This window comes from Sus scrofa, chromosome 5 (genome assembly GCF_000003025.6).
Source record: "Sus scrofa isolate TJ Tabasco breed Duroc chromosome 5, Sscrofa11.1, whole genome shotgun sequence".
Taxonomy (NCBI): Eukaryota; Metazoa; Chordata; class Mammalia; order Artiodactyla; family Suidae; genus Sus; species Sus scrofa.
In genome coordinates, this window is record NC_010447.5 from 99,216,432 (window position 1) to 99,242,569 (window position 26,138).

Sequence of the window (26,138 nt, forward strand, 5' to 3'; positions counted from 1 at the left end):
TGACTCCAGTCACGACCTTGCCCATCCTTCGGTTCTTCAAAACATCTCACCTTAACATCTCAGCGATGACATTTCTGAACGGAATTGGCTCAGGTCAGAGTTGGCACAGCACTCACGCAATCCCCGACTTGACAGTAAGAATACGGTCAAAATAACATGCGATTTATTATAATACCAAAATATTATAGAACTTCTGCATTTTGAGGGAAGGATTTTTTTTTTTTTTTTGGTCTTATAGTTTTTGAGAACCACTTGTGAAATCCACATGTGTATCAGTGGGATTTATCTTTCAGCATTGGGAAGATATGTTTTGCCAGTCATAAATGAACTGTAATCCCTATGGACTCAAGTTTAATTCAAAAACACTCTCTCCAGAGCTGCTAAATTTGGCAATCTACAGTCTCTCCTCCATATGCTCTCCTTGGGGGATTTTACATACATTGTCCATAATGGTTTCTACTTAGGATGTCTGGAAAAGCAGATATTATGGTCACAGAAGGGCCATTAAAGGGAATTTGAAAACAGATCCATTAAGTTGAAGTATTCAGTTGTAAGAGTCTTCAAGTTGGATGGACTATGCTAATTGATATTCAAGGAATAACTCCAGCCACCCTCTGCTTACATCGTAGCGTCTAACTACGTATGCTTGTACTGCTAACCAACATGGTTTGGTAGTCTCACTGGAGGGAGAAATATTAGCAGGACCTGGTGTGCACAGAAAGAACAGCAGATAAATAATGAATTGTCCCTAAATGTGGGCCTCATTTCCATTCCATTCTGTTGTTCAGCGCCCTCCCTCTTTCAAACAGCCATCTTTTTTTCATTAATTACATCAGCCCTGCTTTTGTTATGTCTTGTTGGAAAAAAGAAAAGAAAGTTTCCATTATTTCCCTTCTAGACTGTGGAATGCAGCAGCTGTTGTGTTTTGCAAACATCCAGTCATATCTTAGAATCTCTGGTCAGTTTCTGAGCGGATTTAAAAACACTTTTCTGTACTGTCATGCTCACTTTCCCCAAATTTGTGCGTCTGTGCTTCTTTTCTCTCTCTGCTAGTCTTTTGTGGCCTTACTCCCTTTCCCTCCACCTGGCTCTCATTTTCCAGCCCTATAATAGTTCTCAAGAGCAATGAAAGTATCCTCAAGGTTTCTCTATTTGGCCCTTGCTCAGCCATAGTGAGACACTATTTTCGTGGCTTTTGTTTGGTTTTAATTATGTTTCCTTTCCTTCTGTTTAAATGGTGTTCAGGACACAGCCTCTCCCCTGCCCTGCGTGTGGGACAGCATCTCTGAGGTCCTTGTCACGTGACACTCGGCAGAGGATGGCCTTGCAACTTGACCTACAGCAGCTGCCTCGGTGGGGTGGGAATAACAAAGCCAGAACGAGTCTCTGAATGTGGACAGGATTTCAAGAGTTTTAAAAGCTCTCCCCTATCCACTGCCTCATTTAACCCCACAAGGATCCTGCCAAGCAAACAGGATAAATGTCATTCTTCCCATCTGACAGATGAGGAGACACACAGCCCGAAGGAGCTGTGGCCCTGGGCCAGCCTCCTGAGTGCTCGTGCGAGCTGGGACAGGGACAAGGGGGCTGGTCTTCTGTCTTCCAGGTTTCCTCCCAGCACTTTTCCTTGGGTCTCTTTCTTCGTCTCTAAAACTGGAAAAAGACTACCCTTGAGTGATGAGGAAGGAATGGAAGAATCTGGGTAAGTGCACTTAGCAAGGGCTCAATAAATGTTTATTGTGAGCCTTTGTCATATAAATCCAACAACTAAGTTGGCCAAAACATATGCACATGCAGCTGCTCTTTGTCCCCATGCATCAGGATGTACTGGTCCACAAAGGAGAGCTTTTCAGCAGCTATTGACTGAAGCACAATGATGAGAAATTGAGGTTTGGTTCCAAACGCTCCGCAACTCCCACCCCCCACCCCTGCTCCCACAAGGAAAATGGCCCGTGTAGACAGATTCTGCTTTACGACGAAACTGACTAACCCCAAACAGCGCAGTGGACACGTGGATGACAGCTTCTGGATTTATATCCAGTCTCCAGTTTATAAACTGTACAAGCATGGTCCGGACAAATTATTTAATCTCTCTATGCCTCGGTTTTTCCCCTCCACAAAATGCGGATATTGAGTTTCATTGAATGGGTTTGTTGAGGGATCTAAATGAGTAACAGGAATGTTTAACTAAAATTTTTGATCAAGGCACCAGGGTATAGTAGCCACTGACATAGTACATCTTCAAAATGAAAAAATATGAAAACACATGAGTCCATTGAGCTTATGAGTCCTTACATGTGGGTCATTTACTCAGAGCATCAGGAGGAAGAAAACAGAAGGGCTGGCATTTTGAAAGGATTTGCCAGGAGACATTTTAGGTGAGAAGCTGAATTCTTACTTCCTCCAGGGGGAGGGGTGTGGTGGTGCCATCTCCAAAGCCTGGCCTGGTGAGATGGGCCTCGTGGAACCACTCAGTAGGATAGGAGTTCCTGGGCCCCGTGGACTCTGTCCACCTCATGCCTGAGAAAGTGAGAGCCACTGATGACAACCAAGCCATGAGCTGACGCTGGGAAGTGACCGCACCTGCCCTACAGCGCGTTAAAGGTGTAGAGACCCTGGGGACCAACTGCAGATATTGTGGCTGTGACGTCAGCCTGTGGTTATCTTTAAAGGGATCCGGCTAGAGTGCACGGTCTGCCAGGGAAAGGGGATGGCAGGCACGTGTGACTCTCCGTGGCTGGGGCAGGGACCGAGGCAAGGATGGAGGGGGCTCAGCGGAAACCAGGCCCCCGCCTGTGCTAAGTGAGCTGAAGCGGAGGGACCTGGGATGGCGTCCGAAGAGACGGAAAGGTTCCCGAGGGGGGCTGTCAGTATCAGCCCGACCCCCACGACCTCCTGAGAACCTGCTGCCACCTCCCCAAACTTCCCCTGGCTTCTCTTCCTCTTCCCTGAGCCCTTTTGCGCTGCATGTAACCAACCAAAGGCGGAGCGACCAATGGGGTCACGAAGGCAGTTTTCACTTTAAATCAACGTTAAACTCGATCAGAACACAATAACAGATTTTTTAATCATTATTATTATTTTTTGCTACACCGACAGCATAGGGGAGTTCCCGCGCCAAGGACTGAATGTGAGCCACAGCTGTGACCTACGCTGAAACGGCAGTAACACTGGATCCTTAACCCACTGTGCCACGGCAGGAACTCCTAGATGTTTCAGATTAGACATTAGGTTGCATTTGTGACTTGAAGTGCCTGTAGGACTATTAACTAAATATAAATTGTAAAGTCGTAGGCTGGGCCAAGACATTATCCAAATAGGGAAAAGCCCTCTGAGCAGGACAAAAAGGAGAGAAAGAGTCAAAAATGAGGTTATTTTGTCACTAAATCCGTGGCTCCTGATTAAGATCAATTAGGTAAAGAAGCTTGAATATAGTCTATTCATCAAACTATTAGTATTCTTTTTGCTTTGCTCTGAAAGCCTATTATCTGAAAAGTAAAAAAAAAACAAACAAAACAAACAAACAAACAAAAAACAACAAAACACTGAGTGCAAAAGAATATTAAGAAGTTTAAATATTTAAAATCTCTCACCCAACAGCATAATCAGAGAGCTATCACTAGGTCCAGGTGTCAGGAGGTCACTCCCTCATTAAAGGGCCACTAGGAACCCACAGGGGGTAGAAGCCTTGCTCTTCTCTCAGAGTCCACATTCATGTGATTTCCGCCCAGTTGGTTGTGTTTCACCCTCTAGAGGAACACAGACCATGTTCAGCTGAAATTCCGGCTTTCAGGCATTTCTTTCCCCTCCCACATAACATGAGAAGACACATCTTCCCGTCCTCTTTATTTTCGGCCCGGGTGTTACTGTCTCCTTGGGCTCTGTCTCCTGCGATGTTTGGCCCTTCTCATCTTGCTCTCCCGCCTCCACAACTGAACACAAGGCTCCAAGGTCACCTGAGGGCTCCGCTCCTCTAGCCACTATATAACATGCGTAGCAGGTTTACGGCCCTCTGAAACCTCTCGAATTAAGAGGAAATATTGCCACAAGTCAGGTCCTCCTTATCCTGTCCTCGTGCAGTTGGTTATTAAAGAGTGAAGAAAACGATCCATCTTTGTCACCCTCCATTCTGTGGGTTCCACCCTAGTGACCCTTGCGTCTGCAGATCTTTGGAATCTCTTTTCTGATTCACTCTGATTTTTTAAGACATTTTTTTCTCTTCCTCAGCTTTGGCCATTTGATAGTTTATAAGCATTCTTTTATGCACACTTACGGCACTGACCAAAAAAAAAAAAAAAAAAATTCAAGAGGATGCTCATTTGCCAATGGACATCCTTGGCTGTGGAGACCCTTGTGTGTGCCAAGTGAATTTCACGAGGGCATATACTCTAAGGTGAAGTTATGGGGTGGTCAAATACAAGCATTTTAATTTTTATTGGATGTTAAAAGTTATACATTTTAAAGATAACTTAAATACAATTTGGTTATGATGAGCTTTCTTGACAGGAGGGTGTTGCTGTTTATGGAGTCACGGTTTACACTGACGATGGGGCAGTGACACCCAGTGAGCAGGGCTGGGGGAGCCGAGGGCAGGGTCCAGACTCCCATGGCGGCAGCAGTGGTGATCTCCTTACTCTGGCTTGTGGCCTGATGCTCGCTCTGCTCTGACCTTGTTTTTGCCCACCTATTCTAAGCCCAGCTGTCTGACTTTCTGGTGCTTTGAGTGTAGCTAAACTTTGCTCATTGAACAAACTATTTCTGTACAGATGTAAGGCCAGAATTACGTCCCATTGTTTCTGGCTGAGAGGATACAGCAACTCTTTTCCTACTGCTACTTAAACACTCATTTCCGTTTCTGTCCCCAACCGTTTCAGAGTAAGATTTCACACCTCTGTTAATATGCATATTTGTTCACATTTAGGCCCTCCTGCAAACTGAACAACTGCTATTCCAAGCGAAAGTCACTCAGGTTTTTTCCTTAGGAAGTCCAGGCTGCCTCCCCAGCTAGGAAATTAGCAGAATGGGGTTTCACAGCCTTCCCACGCCCCGTATTTCTTCTGCTCTTCTTTCTTTCTCTGCCTTTTGTTTCCTTTAGATTTTGTTTTCATGTTCATTTCTCACACAGGCAATAAAACAAAACCAAACCCAGAAAGGCAGAGGATATCAGTGGTAGCTAAAATTAGCAAATTTAGCAGCGATCAATACTTAGAGGAGAAAGCTGGATGAAAAGTACACTGTCGTTCTTTTCCTTCTCAAGCAAACATCTTCAGCACCATGAATAAATAGGGCACAAAAAGAAAATAGTAAGAGTTACTCCAGAGGAAAAAGAGGCCACATCCACAGGATCTTAGAGACCTCAGAGGAAGGGACCACGTTTCATATTTCTCCGGTATCCCCAACAAAGGGCTACTGAGAAATTCACAGTAGTAAAGCACGTGGTACCTTTAAGATGATACCCTATTCTTCCTAATTGACTCAAAGCATCACAGAAGTCTCAACAACTGCAATGCCCCTAAATTGGTTTGTCATAAGTCCAATTACAGTTTGGATACTATTTTTGCTGATTCTGTACTTGTAAATTTGTCTGCTTGCTAAAATACATTTGTAAACCCAAAGTTAAAAAAAAAAAAAGAGAAAAAGTAAGAGTTAATTGTATGCTTTTCTGCTGGCCTTACGGTCCATTCTGGCTCTTTTAGTGTGCTTTGCGGATTTATACTCTGATTTATCCACTGATTGTATATCTTATAGTTTGTTCCTCAAAGGACAATTTTTATTTCTTTTACTTGCTAGTTTTTAGGAAAAGGAATGCCATTTTTGGTACAAAGCCACATTTTAGTAGGACTATTTTACGTACAACATAAAAAAAACAAAAAACTGGTTGAATTGAAAGTCTCTCTAAAAATTCCGGTTACCAATTCTAATGTGTGCGTGTGTGTGTGTGTGTGTGTTTGGAGGGCAAGGTTCCACCCAACAAGCAGTTCTCTGATAGCAGCTGTAAGTCCTACAGTTCGACTCACTTCTTTTTTTTTTTTTTTGTATCTATTTCTTTCTTTTTTTTTTTTTTCTTTTTTTATTTTCCCACTGTACAGCAAGGGGGTCAGGTTATCCTTACATGTATACATTACAATTACATTTTTCCCCACCCTTTCTTCTGTTGCAACATGAGTATCTAGACATAGTTCTTAATGTTATTCAGCAGGATCTCCTTGTAAATCTATTCTAGGTTGTGTCTGATAAGCCCAAGCTCCCGATCCCTCCCACTCTCTCCCCCTCCCATCAGGCAGCCACAAGTCTCTTCTCCAAGTCCAATCATGGACTCGACTCACTTCTGACACTACCTAGAGGAGCGCACGACATCCCGCACATGAAGAGCTCAGGCCCAGAAAAGCCCCTCCCCTACTTCAGAGGCCAATCGCAAGCCCAGGCTGTTACCTGTTCTTCTGACCAACCGCCTATCAATTGGAGGTTCCAAGGACCATGTCACAGAACTCAGAAAGACAATTTATTCACTAGGTTATTGGTTTATAATAAACAGGTATAACTCAGGACCAGCCAGGGAGAAGAGAGTGTAGGGCAAGATACAGAGAAATGGCATGGTGCCCCCATGCCCTCTCAAGTGTGCCATTCTCTCCAAACCTCAAAGAGTTCCCCAACGCGAAAGCTCTTCAAACCCCCATCCTTTTCAATTTTTATGAAGGCTTTCTTACATATGCATGAATGATTAAATCATTGACCACTGGTGACTGATTCCAACTTCAGCCCTTCTCTTCTTCTCTGGGGGGTGGGGTGGGATTGAAATTTCCAGCCCTCTAATCACTGGGTTGGTTCCCCTGGCAGCCAGCACCATCCTTAAGTGCTTACCAAAGCCACCTTATTAACATCAACTCAGCTGTGGCTGAAAGGGGGTGGTTAGGAATACTGAGACGCCCTTATCACTCTTATCACTTAGGAAATTCAAAGGTTTTCGCAGCTGTGCCAGAAGCAGGGACAAAGACCAAACACAGATTTAATCACAATATCACATTCTCGTTATTTTCCAATAACATATACCTGAAAAGACTACATATTACTGTTGTTAAATTACAAAATGAAAAAAAAAAAAAAAGATTATCTGAGATTAGAACCCCTGGTCCCTGCATCCTTGAAAGGCTTCTGAAAAAAGCATCTATCAGAATCACTGACGGAGAGCCTCTGGCATCTAGTTCTTACAAACTCCCGAGTCACTTCAATGCACAGCCTCTGCTGAGGACTGGTGACCTGGAGAAGGTTAGTCACATGGTGGTGGACTTACGAGCATTGCTGGCCTGGCATCCACGTTCTCCTCCTGGTGCAGCCATCCTGACTTCCTTCTGGGGAGCCACGCCCTCCACGCACAGCCAATAGTTCCAAGGGGCCGACCCCTGGCTGCCTGCTCCAGGTGGAGACTAGTAACTCAGGCTCAGCCAATCCACAGTGATTGGTTCAGGGATCGGTATCTGCCCCAAGCTAGTCCAGTGAGGCTCAACTGCAACCCTTTGGTTAGAAGTGTGGCATTTCACTCGGATCATGCATCAGAATCTGAGGATCAGCTAGGGGTCTAGAATCACTAAGTTAGCCTGGCGGGGGGGCTGGGGGGTGTGAGGGGCAGGAGCACACAGAGGCTGCTGTGCTGAGAAGGACGTCAATTGAGAGGAAAGCAGAACAAGAGTGGGTGAGAGGAACCGAGAGAGGGTGAGAGAAGGATAGAGCAAGAGAGACTTATTTGAGCCCCTGAATCCATCTGGGTCTGAATTAGATCAACCCTAGGACTTTTCAGAGCCATGATGTGTCTCAGTCTGCTCACGCTGGCATAACGAAATACCATTCACTGTGTGACTGAAACAAGAGCAATTTGTTTCTGACTGTTGGGGCGGCTGGGGAGTCCAAAGTCAAGGTGCCAGCAAAGTAGGTTTCGCTAGGATTCTTGGTTTATATGCAGCCTCTGTGCTGTTGTATGTGTGGTGGGAGGGGGAGAATAAGAACAAGAGGGGGAGGGGCGGGAGGGAGAAATGTCTCTGTGTCTCCTACTGGAAGGACACTACTCCTACCCTCTGTGAGCTTAACTTTAATTACCTCCTCATAGGGCGTTTCTCCAAATACACGCACATTAGATATTAGGGCTTCCACCTATGAGCTTTGGGGGACAAAATTCAGTCCCCAGCATGATGCAGTAAGTTCTTTCTCCATTTTTTCGGAAGAATTGGGTTGGAATTTTCAGTCACTTAACACAACTCTGTTATGCTATGTAGCCACTGCTGTGGACGGCAGCACATAACCCCCTCCCTCTCTGTCCCTAGGAGTCAGTCTGTCTGCCTTCCTAAGCAGACCAGGGCAGCAGGCAACAAAGCCTTTAGGGCTGAGACGTCCCTCCAGCGAGGTGGTTCAGAGCGTGGCCCCTGGAGCCTGACTGCCTGAGTCTGAATTCCAGCCCTGTCGTTCACTTAACCTCCTGCGGGGTGAACTCACCTGTAAATGGTAAGGACAAAGGCCCCTACCTCTGGAATTACCTTGAGCATGTGCTGCATTCATATTCACAAACTACCTAGAACAGAGCCTGGCACTGTGCGACAATAGTAACTGTTAAATGCACGCGTAGATCTGAGCTCATTCTCTGCCTGGGCATTTTTTAGTGCCTGACTGCAGGTTACCTCAGTTTTCTGAGCTTCTTTTTTCTAGTGCGGAAAAAAGACCGCTCCCCTCTGGGTGGTAACGCAACACAGCCATTTACCAGCACAGGTCCTGACCTGATAAACAGTAAGCGGTGTGTAAACCAACGGATAAACTGCAATGAGAAAAAGACGCCCTTTTGGTATTGAAATCTGCACTTTGAACCTGAGTATATTTAATTCAGACCTCCTTCACAGATTTATTACACTCATCTCTTTTTCTCTCTTGATTTCAGAAAGCATGTTACCCAATGCTCACATGTAATTATATGGAAATGACAGATGTGCACAAATGAGACAGAATAATTTAGATGAGCATTTGGTAACAGTGCTCTCCACAATTCTTACAAAATCTGTCGCTGGAAAAACACCAGGACAAAGTGGAAGTCTTAACAGGAGCTATGCAACAAGCAATTATTTAGATAGGTCATCTTTCTAAGAAACTTTCTGTAATGGAACAAACCATAGGTTGCCTGTTAAAGTTATACTCTTTATATTAAAGATAAAGACCAGAAAAGAAGAAGAGGTTGGTTCTTTTTGACTTGTTTAGTCAAAGAAGCTATTTGTTTAAAGTCAGGGTTCTACCTGATTTTAGATGAGATTCATATCATGGAATTCCACGTCCAAAACTCTCCTGAACTGCTGATTTGAGTGAGGAAAAGAAGTTGATAATTGCGTAATTGTGCAGCCTGAGTCACATTTTTTTTTCCCAAAGTGGTTTCTCAAAGCGTTTTCCGATTCACATTATAACTCAAATTCTTCCACTTTGTCCAAGTGGGTGAGTCTCAGAAGCAGGTCTCGCTTTCTTATCAGGGAAATGGATTTCCCGTCCCAAGCAGACGATGAAGGTTATTAGAGGTTTTGCTTTCAATTTGCACTTAAAAATGTTTCTGTTTTAAAATTTTTCCCATAAAAAGTCAAACAATAAAGATATGTTTAAAGAAAAGGTTAAATAATCTTTCCCCCTCCACGGCTCCCTCCACTGTTATCTGCCTAAAGTAACCAGGGTCATCAGCGTGTTTCCTTTCCAATGGCAGTGGGATCATACTGTACACGTTACACTGTCTCTTCCTGTTATTTTTGGTATGTAATTAACCTCCCTCCTCCAGGGCAGTACATGTAGCTCAAACACATTCTTTACATAGTGGCATAACATTTCAAGTAAGAATCACCAGATGTCACTCATCAAACCACCTAAGTTATTTTCAGGGTTTTTTTTTTGTCACTACAAAGAAGGGGTCAATAAACAGGCACATGTTCCTGCATTGACAAAAATAGGAGATGAGATTTCGCTAAGGGGAAGTTATTTTAGGGTGGTTTCAAGTTGATAGTACAACCCTCCAACCCAGGGGAAGAAATAATGACCGCTGTGGAGAGGGGACTTTGAAAATAAAAAAGAACGCAAGGAATAATTTAAATAATTAGGCCACAGGTGATCCCACTCACTTTTGCAAATGTGGTGCTTGGTGTACCCGACCTTTGTAAGTCAGCTTTAGGTCTGAGCAGAGGCCCATGGCGTCTCCATGCTCACTGGGAGGCCTTGGGTAGTTTCTGAAGTGTGGTTCCTAAAGCTACCCTGCTAGGCATCACACCCATGTTGCCAGGAAAGATTCTGCTGCCCACCACCGGGAGGGTTTTCTTCAGTGAGTTTGGAGTTGGGGCCCCCATAGCTTCACATGTCAACCCCAAATTCCCAGGTGGAATTCCTGGGTGAAATCACTGGAGTTTGCAAGCCTGGGACAAGGGTGGCTTTCCTCTTGCTTTTTACAGCCCGTCAGCCAAGAATGGTTTTCACATTTTTAAACAGTTGAAAAACAGTCAAAAGAAGAATAGTGCATGATATGTGAAGATTACATGCCATTCAAATTCCAGTGTCCATAGAGAAAATGGTACTGGAACACAGCCACACCCATGCGTTCCCTATTGATGGCAGCTTCTGGGCTCCAACAGCAGAGTTGAGGAGTTGTCACAGAAACCATATGGCCACAAAGCCAACATGTTTACCATCCGGCCTTCTGTAGGAAACGTTTGCCAGCTCTACATGCTAAGGTCCCTGTCACTTCTGAACGCATTTCCTTCACTGTATTGTTTGCCTCCTTCGATATGCAAATACACCACCAACCCCTAGAGCTGGTGCAGACCCAGGGAGGCACAGAGGGGGGGCAAAGGCCAGGGACCAGGATGAGCTATACATCAGGAGGCAGCATGAGCCACAGATAATACATTAGCTGTTGGCACGACCAGAAAGTGAAAACACCTGCAACGGCTAAGCCTCCCGTGGCTCTGTCTGCAGGGCTTCACCCACGCTGACCCGAAGGAATCCCGCAGCGACTCTAGGACAGAGGCACGATCCTTCTCCTCTCACCGCGGAGGACACTGCGCAGGAAGAGGCTGGGCGACTCGCCTAAGCACACGTTACTGTAAGTGGCAGAGTGGGAATCTGAACAGAGGCAGTCTAGCTGCAGGGTCCCAGCGAAAGCAAGAAGCCGTTATGGCAAGCGATGTGGTAAAGGACATGTCAGGCCAAAAAACACTCTGCCTGGACTCACACCTCAATTCCAACTTGAGAGTCACAGTCTCGGGCCATTTACCCTCTGGTGAAGTTTCTTTCTTTAATTTTATTTCTTTTTTTGGCTTTTTAGGTCACACCCACTGGCATATGGAGGTTCCCAGGCTAGGAGTCGAATCGGAGCTGTAGCCACCGGGCTACACCACAGCCACAGCAATGCCGGATCCTTAACCCACGGGGCGAGGCCAGGGATCGAACCCGCATCCTCATGGATACTAGTTGGGTTTGTTAACCACTGAGCCATGACGGGAGCTCCTCCTCTGTGAAGACGATCTCAGCTTTTTATCCAGAGTCGCAGGCTCCAACATCCTCAGGGCCACTTGGCACCATCACCGAACCAGGAATGCGGCTCCTTTTCCTGCGGTGAAAAGCGTGGTGGCAGCAGCGAGCAAGGCGTGATGCTAACTGGTTGTTACCAGGCAAGGAACTAATCCCGGGTGGTAGGACTGTGGACAGCTGGAGAGGACGTGCCCCGTGGAACAGGGGCCCGAGAGTCAGCTCCAGCTTATTAGGGACATGTGGAAAGGAGAGCAATTCAGATTTCAGTCGTGTGAGTGTCCAGTGCTTAAGAGTTCCGCAGTTGATTCAAATACTAAAAGCAAACAAAGAAAACACTGTCTGGGCCAAACAAAATAAGAGTTCAAGCCACCAGTGCGGGACCCATGCTTCAGTAATTTGCTCTTTGGGTTGAATCATCTTTAATTCCACAACGTTCCAAACGGGGCCCAGAACTTTAATCAGACCACGGCTGCGCCTTGAACGGATGGCAAGCTTTGCCATCTCTGTAGCTGAGGAGAACTACAAAGTGACTTCTGGGAGTCAGAGTCCCACCTGGCAGATAGTTGTGCCATGGTCAGCCTAATGCCCTCCTCATGTACGTTACAGAAATGTCTGCTTTATGTTAGACAGTTTTTACTGGGACTGGCAGCGCTGAAGAGTGCTGTTCCTTAATGGGAAAGCATATTTTCATAGCTTTTCCAGGAATATCTTGGTGCTTTTAATGGAACCATGATCCATTCCCTTGGTTAATCTTCAATCACACAATACTCATTTCATTGAATATAATGGCTCATGCAATTCACTAATGGTCTACAAATAAAAGACCATTTTAAAAAATTTGAAAGTGCTCCAGCATAGAGCATACAATAAGGAAAAGAACAAAACAGAGAAATGACGGTTGTTCAGCTGAAGTGACAAAAATAATGCTCGGGGTTCTGTAAATGTGAGGGATAAATCACTGCAATAAAATAATTAAAAAACATTCGTCATTCTGACAATCTGAAATGGTATTTAAATTGTTCAGAAATCTTACTAAAAATCTACTTAAAGAACTTTCGGATCCCATAGGAAACAATTTTTAAAAATATTTTCCATGGGACTCTATACAGAAAAAATACTGCCTTACATGGAATTTCAAAAATCAATCAAAATTTATTGCTCAAATTTGACGTTTATATGTTCCGGTTGGAGTTCATGGACTCTGAACAAAGTAAGCATTATTTTGAATATTTTCAGTTACTTTAAAATATAGTGTCATAAATAAAGCCAAGTTGTCTTCAGAGGCCTGCTGAGGAGTTTGGAGTGTGAAAAATATGGCACTTTTGGCACTCAAAAATGATTCGCAATTGAAAACTAAATGATTATACAGAAGCACAAACAGGACACTGAATCAAGAAATGTGAAATTACAAAACATCCATTAAAAAACTATCACAAAACACTTAGTACGATGTGGCACCCTGGATTAGATCATGAGACAAAAAGACATTAGTGGAAAACTACTGAAGTCTGCATAAAGTCTGGAGTTAATAGTGATGTACCAGTGTTGGCGTCTTAGTGCTGACAAATGCATGGGGTGCACGCGGGACGGGTCAGTGCGGAGGAAACTGGGTGAGGGGCATGTGGGAACTCTATTTTTGCAACTGTTATGTGAACCTGAAATTCCTCCAAAATAAAAAGCTTATTTGGAAGACCACAAAACAATGAGTAAGAGTACGAATCGCTGTCCTTGGAGCATAGATCAAATTTACATGTCATCAGGGCCGTTGGCACATGCCTGGGTGGGTGGTGTGTGTGCACATCAAGTGGCCAGGTGGGGACGTGAGAACACCGGTAACCGACTTCCGTCTTTTCCGCAGGTGACAGCCTGCTGCTCCAAGTGTGAAAGGACAGAAATGAGGGTGGGGGGTGAGTTCCCAAACATTCGATTCATAAGACATGTGAATTATATTTCTATAAGCTTCAGCAAGTCCTCTGTCAAAAAAGACATGTCATCATAACTGGACAGCGTTCAACTTGGGCTATTTTGTGTGTTTCTGACTTCTTAAAAACGGTTTTCTATCTCTTCGTGGTATCTTGAAATATACACCAATGAAAAGGATTCTAGTTTGTTTCCAGACTTTGTAAAACACACGTTCATACTCATTTCTCTCTCTTCACCAAAGAGGCTACCCTGCTGTAGGTTTCCCTTTCACTGGACAGAACAGTGGCATTAATGAGGTCGAGTCGATGTATATCAGCCTGTTAAAACAGCTTTCCTAGGTCTGCTTTGGGGCAGGTCTGCTTTGGGGCAGGTCTGCTTTGGGGCAGGCTGTAGTAGGTCATGGCAAGCCAACACTTTGAGTGCAACCACCGAAAAAGGGGATAAATAAAATTTTTTTAAAAAGTACACATTTTAAAGATATCATAAGTAAGGAAAGAGCATAGATGAAAATTCCAGAGGAAGACAAACCACTTCCTGAAAGAGGCTGGCAGTTGTTGGCCGTCCTTTCCCTGAGGGTTTGAGGATTGATCGTGGCTGAGGCAGAGGACTTCTGGGGAAAAGAGATCCCAGCAGATCTTTCAGCTTTCTTCCGGGGCTGGAGGAATCAAAAGAAAACACGAAGGGTCTCAGTGACAGACGATAACAGTGAAACATTTGAAAAGCACAGTGAGCTGGACTGTGCCAAATGGTGTTTTAATATGGTTGAGAGCTGAGGAATCAGGATGAGGACATATGGATCCAGCTGACTCAGACTCTATACAGAATCTGCTCCTGCCTCATCACCTCCTTTGACTCCAGCAGCCACTCATGGCCCCCTTCCACCTCTCCACCAGCACCAATTTCTGTGTCAAAGATTCCAGCAAATGGAAACCATCAAAAGATCACTGGGTCCAGCAGGGAGGGTACTGCGTGAACGAGCCAGAGCAAAGCTCCTTCCTGGAGACCAAAGGGATCTCGGAAGGAAGCCCAGGGTGAGCTCATCTGCAGATTGACCTTTGGGTGCTCAGAAGTTCCCTGGTCCAGGGGGAGATGTGTGCCAGCTGTCGATGTGACTCCCTCCCCCACGACATTAAGGCCTGCTGACCGTGCGGGCTTCCAACCCTGAGTTAAATAGGCATGACTTTTGTTCTCTTTCTGTAAAGATGAGTGGAGAACCCTGGCCCTGAGGGAGCCAGAATCTTTTCACTTTTACATAAAGTGCACCACAGAGTAACAGTAGCAGCTCTGTGCTGCAAACTGTGCACAGGTGATACAAAAGCAGTGCAGCAGTTAATGAGTTACACATGCAATCTTTTCTTGATGGATTGTCACAATTTTAAATTGTTTTTCAGCCCCACTATTCTTGGCATTATGCCAACGTGCATTGTACTAAGAAGCCGTGAAGGGAATGTCAAATTCTGGTTTCTCAGGGCACGTCATTTGTCACCATAAAAGAACAGCTTAAACCTGAGTCAGCAGAAGGATTTGTTTCTGGGCCGGTTAATTTTAGTGAAACTGAAGAATGAAAACGCCATGTCACGACCTTAGGAAATATTTTATCCCCTTTATTTCACCCTCACCTGGAGGTACAAAATCAGCTGTATTTACCATTTGCGGTTTGTTTATTGACACAAAGCAGATATGTGGTGCATGATTGAATCTCTAAACAACTTCAGTTTGGCCTATTTGTCATTCAAGGTGTGTGCTCAATTTAGAATGGCTTCCACTCAGTTAATCCTCTTTCACATGCTCAGTGATGAAATATTTAGATTGACATCAAGTTCTTGACACCGCCATAAAAAAAGGGAAACATTTACAGGAAATGCAAAGTGCAAAGAAGGCCTCAAAAAATCAAAAATGATCTTGAGAAACATTGCCCATATATGGGAAGGCAGGAGAGTAAATTATTTTTATTTCATTTTGTGGTGCTGGTTATGTATACGGAGTTCTCAGACATGAAAAGAAGCCATCTATTTTGAAAACAAGCTGTCAAAGTAGCCTAGTTGTATGTGCATCACACTGTTTCGTTTAATAACAGACTCAGTTTGAATTTTGATATCCAGGAACTAACAGAAAATGGGGGCCATTTCAGGAGTTCGTCTGTGGCAACTTTTTCTGGTTTCAAGAAAAAATTTACTTTACATACTTTTCTTCTTATAAGAGACTCTAGTAGAGGAAAATGAAATACCAAACATCAATAAATGCTGTACTAGCAAGCACAATTTTTATCATTGGATGTACTACTATTCCGTATATATAAAACAGATGGTATGTAAGCATGTAATATACTTGAACATAAGCCCATTTAGATATTACTAGATTTATTAATTTTTACAGTGCCTTTTTTACATGGGTCAGCTGGAAAATCTAAACAGTGGTATATATTAAAAGAATAATATTAGCTGCAGATAATTCTTAGAATCAACTCCATCTTTTATGCCAGTTTACATTTCCCTGTTACTTCCTTTTGTAACATCCTGCTTATCTCCTTCATTTGATTTGTTAAATTATAATAACTAATTAATTACGTGATGTCAGAGCGCCTTTCCTGCTGCATTCCTGGACTCCATGAGAGCTGGGACTGTATTTTCTTGTTCACTGAGCTATACTGAATATTTAGTTCAGCCCTTACAACACAGGCCTGATCGAGAAAGACCTTTTTAATGAACAGAGGACAGGAGGAGCCTCGCCAGCAGTGGGCAAACTACGGCTTAACTCCAGCCTCCTGCCTGTTTTTCACAGCCTGCACGTTAAGCATGTTTTTTCCATTTTGAAAGAGATCCACTTTTCAAATAGTTAAATAAGTACCTGAATAGGAACCTCAGTTTTGCCTGCTGGCTCACAAAACTCTAAACTACTTACGCTCCAGCCCTGTAAGAAAAAAGCTTTCTGACCCTGGTCTGGACCAGCACGCAAGGCGTTGGTTCCAATGGGACAGCCATGGACACCCGTGGCTGGTGAGCACAGGAACTATGTCTGGGGTGAGTGAGGAAGTGAACTTTTATTTCGTTTAAAATACTGAAAATAATCGCTCGTGGCCAGCAGCTAGTGTGTTTGATGGCAGCTGACCTAGAGATGCAACAGAATAAACCTCACGTAAACACGGCAAACAATGACTTGGAGATCAAGCACCTCCGTGGGGAAGTGGGGGGGGGGAATATGTGCAAATTTAACAGTTTAGTTGGTCTTTCCGGCAAAAAAAAAAAAAAAAAAAAAAAAAGAATATAAAAATAAACTAAATTATCTACCACTAGTTCATTCAAACAACCAATGTTATGACCATACTTTGAAAAGGCATGAAGGTAAAAATGAAGTCATTTAAGTTGATAGTTACACAGAAACATTTAAAATACGTGGCAGTTCTTCATTCTGTGAACCGCGGATGAGAAAAGAACTCTTTCAGATACGGTAGATAATGTACTATTAAAAAACAAATGAGGGATATTGCTCTTATGAAGACTGTAAAGCTTTCCTTTGCCTTATTGAAGGACACACCACTTATTGGCAAAGAAGTTCTTTGAAATCATAGTCTTATCACAGCAAACTGTTCTATAGCACAGTAGGAAACATCAGCGCCCGTAAACAAGTAAAAACAGTGATAGAGTCTGATGGGATCCCCAAACAGTTAGCCTTAAAGCAGGTATTCAAGCGGATTGAAAAGGAAAGGTTCGCATTGCAACACGAAGTCTCCGACACCCACGCTCACAAATTATTTCAAGTCTGTAAGCTGGGAAGCTCTTAGAAGGAAATCTGAATGATGTGCTCTTTAGAACTGAAATCGTTTGTTGCTATTTACAACGCTTCGGTTAGGTTTAAAAATTAAAAACTGGAGTCACCTCCTTTCTCGCTTCTGTTGTTTCTGACATGTCTGTGTATGAAATAATATCTTCCTGAGTAAAACTACTTTGGCTGCCTCTTTTACTTCAAATGACTTGATCATTAGGGAAAAATCTGAAATCACAGTGGACAAATAATCCCTTCATGCTTTTCCTGGCTGGCAAGTAATTTGTCAAAACAATCCAATTTCCAAATAGCACACAAACTCAATAAGACACTGAGCCAATACATCTGTTCCTCTCTGCATTTAGAGTATGGACAAATGCCTTTCATTTTCGGTGGAGAAACTCTGAGATTGACTGCTCTAACATGACAATTTAGCTCTAGAATCAAAATATCGTTTATAATTTCTCTCTGACAAAATTTCAGAATTTTTTAAGTCAGGTTTTACTGAGGTACAATTCACAGGCCACAATATTCACCCCTCCCCTTATTTTTTGGTTTTTAGGGCCGCACCCGCGGCATATGGAAGTTGCAAGGCTGGGGGTCAACTTGGAGCTACAGCTGCCAGCCTATGCGCAGCCACAACAACCCCGAATCTGAGCCGTGTATGCGACCCCACAGCACAGTTCCGGCAACTCAAGATCCTTAATCCACAAAGTGAGGCCAGAGAGCAAACCCACATCCTCCCGGATACTAGTCAGGTTCATTTCCACTGTGCCACAATGGGAACCCCTATTCACCCCTTTTAAATGTAGATTTTAATGCATTTTTACAAACATCCACTTCATCACCCCAGTAAGTTCCTTACGCCCTTTGTAGGCAATCATCCCTTCACCCACAGCTCACTGGCTCACTGATCTGTTTTCTGTTTCTAGTTTTGACTTTTCTGGGATGTCATGTAAACGTCATATAAATACAGCACACAGTCTACTGTGTCTACCTTATTTCTCTTAGCCATTTACCGTAATGCTTTTGAAATTCGTTCACATTGTTGCTGGCATCAGTAGTTCATTGCTGATTATTGCTGAGCAATATTCCACTGTGTGAATTATACCACAATATTTTTATCTGTGATGCTGTTGATGGACTTTTGGCTACTATGAATAAAGCAACCGTTAACATTTGCTGTATGGAGCTACGATTTCATTCTTCTTAGGTAAACATCTAATGGAATTGTTGGGTCATATAACAAATATGTTTAACTTTATAAAAACCTGCCCGATTGTTCTCCGAAACAACTGTATCATTAGCACTTCCCAGCAGTCTTCAGAGTTGTGGTGGCTGTATATTATCTCCAACACTCAGTATGATCAATCCTTTTAATTTCAGCCATTCTGATGGACGTGGGAAGGTCTCATTCTCCAAATATGGAAGAACTGCTGTTCATAGTTGTTCCTGTAGGTAGTCTGTTTTCATGTGTCCACAGGGAGAGGAAACGTTTGCTGAACCCAGGGGATCCACAGATAGAATTCAGGGCATCCGTCATCTTGGACCTTGGAGAAAACTTCCGTCTTTATTTTCACTAACCTCTTAAAGAAATTCAGTGTTTCCTTCAGTTATGAATGCGGACAACAAACCTCAGTAGGCCTGGCAGTACCCGAACCTCTCGCCAGTAGAAGGTACGGATATTTTTATACCACATTACAGTTGCGGCTGATACTTTCAAATATTGCTCACAGTTACTGTGACTGCAAACTCACAGTCGTTTTCAGAACTGCTAACTGATCTCGTTATTCCAGGAGTAATAAAGAACATACATATTATTAAATTACCTGTTTTAAAAGCTCTGTTGTTAACCATCTCAATATGATTGGCTTCCTATGTCAAAATATGTACTTCTACTATTATTAAAAAATAGCCTGAGAAGAGGGCCCACAGGCTTTTCCAGGTGGCAAAGGAGTCCCTGGCACAGACAGGGGTAAGCTCTGTCCTCTAAATTACCATTTCACAGACCTGCTGCTTAGGCTGCCCTTCAGCCTGGGAGGTCCTGTCGGTGTCTTTAATACTTCAGTTTAGAATACTGCAGTATTACCGGCTGTGGGTTATTTCATCTTATGCCACATATATGTTATATAATTACATTATGAATAAAGGTTCAATAGACCTTTATTAAACACGTGAGATGGAACAGTGCTCCATGTCAGAACCTAGAGATTCAAAGGTGTTTTTCATAGTTCCTGCTCTGAGACCCTTAGCCCCAGGAGTGCAGGCAGGGAAGGAAGCAGGCTTGGCAATGTCCTGCTCACGTGCTCTCAGGAACACAAGGGAAGTGACCCAGATGTCATTCTTATTCCTCACTTGGGTGGTGGTGGGGGGGTGAGGGCAGAATACCAGCCAGTGCTTGCCCTAGGAACTGGCAATATGAGGAAGCCTAGAGAAGACAGCGTCAACCAGAATGGGAAGAGCCTTCACACACAGGAGACCCGTGCACGCATGAAACTCACCTCTGCCTGGAGGCTTGGAGCTAAGGAACGGCCAAGGGAAGGCATATGCACTGCCTGCCTCCCAGTGGCCCCTGGACGTGTCCAGGAAGACAGTCTTTGTCACAACACAGAAGTCAAGCGGTTTCCCACCCTCCATGGGAATATTCAGCTTGCAGTTACTGTTCCATTCTGGCAGGCGAAAGGTCCTTCTTTCAGGCCCTCTTCTGTCCCCCAGCAGATCTTAGGTGCAAGGCCCTTGGTTGACAGAGCCTTTCTGGAAGGGCCTCCCCACTTCCTGTGCCTTCCTCAGGGCCTCCCCCATCCAGGAGCTCTCTCAGGGAGCCTCCTTGGCTTCAGCCAGTGTCTTCACTCCTGGACTACTGTGTGGACATGACAACATGCTTAGATAGCATCTGCAAATGGGAGGGACACCTGGGGACAGATGCAGTCCCAATTTCTCCTTCAGCATTTCAGCTCAGGAGACCCAATCTAGAGGGCATGGGGTCTTCTCCCACCTGGACAAAATGAATCATTTGTTACCCCCTGAACAGAAAGGATTACGAAGAGACTTCCTGGTTAAACAGTCCCCAAGCACTTTCACAAGCCCGGCAGCAGCAGGGCTGCTCAGCCAAGTGGGGACTAACTGGCTCTCTGGCTCTGTTGGCAGTTGGGACAGAGCCCTTCCTGCCTGCATCTGCCAGGGCCCAGGGACTATGCCTTTTTATGGGCTCCAGTTTCACTTTGTTAACCAGGCTGTAAATGGAGCAAATTCCACCTACACCTCTCACCAAGACAGGGGTGCAGATGAAAATCTTCATGTTTTTGGGGGTTTCTATCTAGTTCAGGAAATTGCTCCATCTTGCTCAGTTATCCTCATGGGAAACAGGCTGCCTATCTTTGAAGGGGTCTCGCTTCCAGCTGCAGAGGTGATATTATACTTTCTGAGGAAGAAGATGGTGCCCAGTCTTGGCCTCTGTGGGAGTTTTTTGCTTTTTTTGGGGGGGGGGGATATTTTAAATTAGGACCATGAAATTTCATGACTTCATTTACTGGGCATTATTCTTTGCTCTCAGAGGATAGGCTAGTTTATCGCCCCCTGGAGAAATCCTGTATTCATTTCCCTCCTTCCCTTTCCAGCATGTTCTGAATGCTTTGATGCTAGGCACCGGACAGATAGTAAAAATGATGGATTTCCTGCCCTTCTAGGTCGAATAGAGGAATAGAAACATTTCAAAGCGAAGTGCAATAAAGTGGTATTGATGCTGTCACAGTCATCTGTGCGGAGTATGGCTGGGACATAATAAAAGGATGGTGATTTAAATGTGGGGGCAGGCTCATAAATCCTGAAAGAAAACAGCAAAGTGTCGACAAGAAGAGAAAGGGATGTCAGCCTTCTCTGGGTGAGAGCGAAGTCCAGATGGAGGCAGCACCTGAGATGTTGTGAGAGTCACAGAAAGTCTGGGGTTAGATGGCGTGCAGAGAAGATCACGGGGACGAAACAGGCTGGGGGAGCACCATGGAGGATTTGGCTGCCATGATGAACAGTCTGGATTTTCCTGTAAGAAAATGGGGAAACCACAGGAGGTCCGTAGGGGTAGGAGACATGCCGAAGAAGCAAGAGCTTGAGTTTTGAGCAGTTATGAGGCTCTGATCTTACACTGTAGCAGCAGGACTGGAGAGGAGGGGCAAAGAAGAGAAACGACGTAAGAGTCTGAATGAATATGACTTAAGGTTCAAGGGGATCAGAACAGAGTGAAGTCTTGGGTGATTTTAGTTTTCAGCTGAAAGTTCCCTTCACTGAAAAGGAGCAACAGAGGAAGAGCAGGCTTGACAGCAAGTGTAATTTTGGGTATGCTGATTTTGAAGTGCCGGCCGAATGCCCATGGGGAGTGGCAGCGTACACCAGGCAGACGAATAAACAGGTCTAGAACTCAGGAGAGAGATTCAGGAGAGCGAGCGAGCGAGTGAGCCTAGAAATTCAGACTGGGGCACTGGCAGATACAGACTTTTAGAGCCATGGCCATGTCCCTTGGAAAGTGTGTAGGGTGAAAAAGTCCCAAGGACAGAGCCTTCAGTGGAAGAGGCTAATCACTGAAGGACAAATAGAGAAGAGTCCATTTGTGACAGTGGAAGAAGGAAAGTGCAGAAGAGGCTCTTTTGGCTTCTGGGAAGCGAGTCTTGGCAGGAGGGTGAGGGGTTCCCTCTCTCTCCCTGAATCTTACGGCCTGTTTCTCACTCTGTACTGGCTTTACCTCTTCTAATAACCTTTTCTCTACTCATTCAGTTTCGACTTGACGTGCTGGCTTCACGTGGTCAGACACCGCCTCTGTAGTCTCCTCACACACCATGACCTGTCAACTCCCACCCTGTACCGCGGTCTCCCTCCAAGTCTCAAGAAAGGGAGGATCCGGTAGGTCTAACTCCTCCTGCCGAACAAGTCGCATCAAGGCTCTAGGCTGCCTTCTCCGGTGTGCACTCCCACCCCGGCACCCGTGGTCCTAAAACACGGCCGCCTGCCTTCACGCCTTCGACAGGAGACGCGCACGCGGAGAAACCGCGTGGTTAGCTGGGTTGAATGCTACCCGTGGCTTAAAGAGAGTCGAGGGCAGGGGCTCCTCAACAGCGGCAGACACCCTGGTATCTCAAGTGTCCTGTGGATCTGGTGACTTGATGCCAGCTGCTGGGGTGGTGGGAGGGACCTGGTTGCTGTGAGTTGCCAGTGAATGAGGGAAGGAATCGGAGACAGAGAGCTGTGGATTCCCTTAATCGGGATTGTCACCTCAAACTTTTTAAGATTAAAAAACAAAAAGGAAGGGGTAACTTTGATATAGAACACAGAGTCTAGTGGTGGGCGTCCTTTTTCCCCTTCTCAAACATATACGTTACCATTTTAGGTATCTGTGCTTGTTCTGTCCCAGAGCAGTGGGTTTGGACCTACGAGCACAGACAACAGAACTACCCTTGGAGAAAGGAGAAGGGATGCCTTTCAGAGAGACTGGGGGAGTGAGGGAAAGAGGGCGAGGTGATGCGGGTAACTTGGAGGAGGGGGAGAGGCTGGCAAAGGGCACTGAGGTCAGCTCTGCAGTCTTTCCTCCTCACTCCCTTCACCCCTGAGCGTGGCCTGGCAGCTGAAAGCTCCTGTGGACTGAGATCTCGCAAAGGGATCCACGGAAAACCCCACATAGGGTAACTGTTCCGGTGCTTTAGGACGGAGCAGGCTCTGCTGTCGAGGGCAGCTCATGGGGAAGGCCAGGGTGCTGGGAGGCTTGCTTTATGGCATCGCTTCCTTTGGAGCGACCTCTGGGGCTGATCCCTTGGCAGTGGTTTCTGCCAGCCGCACCAGCATTCTGGGGCAGCCCACCTGGTTTGCACTCTGCCACTCAACCTAGCCAGGGCCATGGTGTCATGGGCTACTTATAAAATATCACAAAACTCACTGACTCTCATTATATAAATTCATTCAATGCCTTTCATTCTATAAGCACTCTCATTACATAAATAAGGGAACTGAGGCGTGGAGAGAGAAGGTGACTTGCACAGGGTCACGGTGTGGCAAAACCAGGAAGAGAACATCGGTTTCCCAACTAAGGCTCGATGTTCTTGTTTCAGTGCCTCTAAAGGGTAGGTCGCATAATCTACCAATCAGGTAGCACTGTCTTTTGCAAATGGCTAGAATAATAGATTGTATTTTCTCTCTCAGTTACAATACATGATCAGTAACCAAGCCATGATAATTTTCCTGCCTTCAGTTTTTTCTTTTCCATTTCTACTTCCTCGGCCTTAATCAAGGCATCACCTCTTTTCACTTAGGCTTTTGGAGCAGGCTCCTAACTCCCCCAGGCCTTCAGCTTGGCTCTCCTCCAGTCCATCCCGGAGCCCAGGGTCAGTGACTTTTCTAAAGTAACAGTCAAGTCACACCACCCTCTCACTGAGCTCCCTCAGTGAACCTTTACGCCTCCAGAGGAAACAGGTCTCTTAAGCACGACATTCGAGGCTTCCACGTCCGGGACTCTGTCAACCTGTCTGGTCTTTTACCTCCACGCTCACCGTTCACATTCATCAACCTTCAAGGTCCTGATGGCGTTGTGTTGGCTCAAATTTTGAAACCACTACTGCCGGTCCTTATTGAGAGGCCACTGGATACAAGGATCTCTATTACTCAATCTACTCCTTTCGCAGCTGCACGTGCTCAGTTACTGTCTCCCCCCAGTTACAGACGGGAACACTGAAGCACAGATAAGTAACCTACCTAAGGTCGCGTGGCTAGTGAGGGACACCACTGGGACGTGAACTCCAACGGTCTTTCTCTAGAGTTCATTCTTCCACTTAAATTTTTAAAAAATATTTGTTTATGACCTTTTTGTCTTTTTAGGGCCACACCCACAGCACACGGAGGTGCCCAAGCTACGGGTCTAATCGGAGCTGTAGCCACCAGCCGACAGCACAGCCACGGCCACGTGGGATCTGAGCTGCATCTGCGACCTACACCACAGCTCACGGCAATGCTGGAGTCCTGACCCACTGGGCGAGGCCAGGGGCTGAACCCACATCCTCAGGGATGCTAGTTGGGATAGTTAACCGCTGAACCACGACAGGTACTCCTTACATTTATTTTTTAAGATTTTTTTTCTATTATAGTTGATTTACAACGTTCGGTCAATTTCTGCTGGACAGCGAAGTGACCCAAAATACATATACACATTCTTTTTCTCACATTAAAGAATTCACTCTTTTAACCACTTTTTATAACACTATCATACAGCCCTTCTCTGAAAGACCCTTCTTTTTCACTTAGCTTACCTCACACTTACTCCTCAGGCACTTACTCTGGCTTCTGCTTCCATCGGAATTCTGACAAATCTCTCACAAAAAATGCCAATGATGGACTCCCGCGGGAATTTTTCCATTCTCTTCTTACTTGGTATTTTAAATGCCTTCAACCATTGGTTATTCCATAGGCCTTGAAATAGCCTCTTCCTCGATAATCTTCCTGTTTCTCTCTGAATGTGCTTTGTTGTTCGTCCTTCTCCATAGAAACTTCATACTGGAGATTAAAGATTCAGTCCTAGTTTCCCCATTCTTTTCTCTTTTCCCCATTCTTTTCTCGTCCATGTTGTTTTGCACTGAATGATCTCATCCATGTTCAAGCTTCAGTTCCCATCGATATGTTGATAACCTGTCAGTTTGTATCCAAGCTTCCCTTTTGCTCTACAGACCCTTTTATACCAGGGCTTTTAGCACCACCTTTCAGCTAGCCGAAGAACCTAGAAACCTTTACAGCCCATCAACCAAAGGGCACTGGGAACGAAACTATAGTCTGGGTTACATTTCGTCTGTATACTGCAGCCTGGGGAGTGCACTTGAGAACTGTGGGTTGTCTCGGTAAGAAAGGGCTTCTTAGAGGATTTAGGCTTGGAGTGCATGGTTGCAGAGAGAATTTAAAAGCATGAGGTCTAGTTTAGAATTGGAGGTTGTCAAAAAACTAGGAAAATTCAATAACTTGTCTTACTTTTTTTTTTTTTTTTTTTTAATAGAAGGCAGGAGAATTAAAGTGGGCTGAGAGCCGTCACTACTACAAAGTAGCAATTACAAGTTGGAAGAGAGATTTTCAGAATGGCCTTGGCTGTCTTATTCGAGACATGTCACTGAATGGCCTTCTCTGAATATTGTCTATGACTGTCATTTATTTTGAGTTTTAGCACCTCCAAATTTTAGATAATTTTGGGAACAGTGACTTGAACTCTTAGCTTTAATTTTCTAATATAAAAAATAAAGTAAATATTATTATTATTTTGGTCTTTTTGTCTTTTTAGGGCCGCACCCGTGGCATATGGAGGTTCCCAGGCTTGGGGTCCAATCGGAGCTGTAGCTGCTGGCCTTCAACGCAGCCACAGCAACTCAGGATCCAAGCCATGTCTGCGACTACACCACAGCTCACAGCTACGCAGGATCCTTAACCCACTGAGCAAGGCCAGGAATCGAACCCACATCCTCATGGATGCTCGTTGGGTTCGTTAACCACTGAGCCACGACAGGAACGCCTCTATTATTATTTTGAACAGAAAACTAAATATCATTTTACTTAAGGTTTTAGTTGTAAACATATTTTCCTTCATTTTAATAATGACATATTATCTAAGAAAAAAACCAAATTACTATTCTAGCCATTTGCAAAAGACAGTTCTATCTGATTGGTAGATTATGAGACCTACCCTTTAGAGGCAGAACAACCAAGACATCATCAACTGCTTGAGGTCCGTAGGGTTACGCATCCACCAATCTCTTTTTATTTTATTTTTATTTTTTGCTTTTTAGGGCTGCACTCACGGCATATAGAAGTTCCCAGGTTAGGGGTGGAATTGGAGTTGCAGCTGCCAGCCTATGCCACAGCCACAGCCACGCAGGAGCCGAGCTACAATGTGACCTACACCACAGCTCTTG

General features: G+C 44.7%; 1 protein-coding gene across 4 annotated transcripts in view; it reads right to left on the minus strand.

Moving 5' to 3' along the window:
• The window catches only part of METTL25 (methyltransferase like 25), a 141,951-nt gene continuing 116,016 nt past the window's right edge, over positions 204–26,138 (minus strand). For 3 of the 4 annotated variants that reach the window (XR_002344284.1, XR_002344286.1, XM_021092803.1), the window contains one exon: positions 213–14,110. The gene's annotated coding sequence lies outside the window, so the exon portion shown is untranslated. Of the gene's footprint in view, positions 14,111–26,138 lie in introns of all 4 variants that reach the window. The other variant, XR_002344285.1, reaches the window with a different exon arrangement.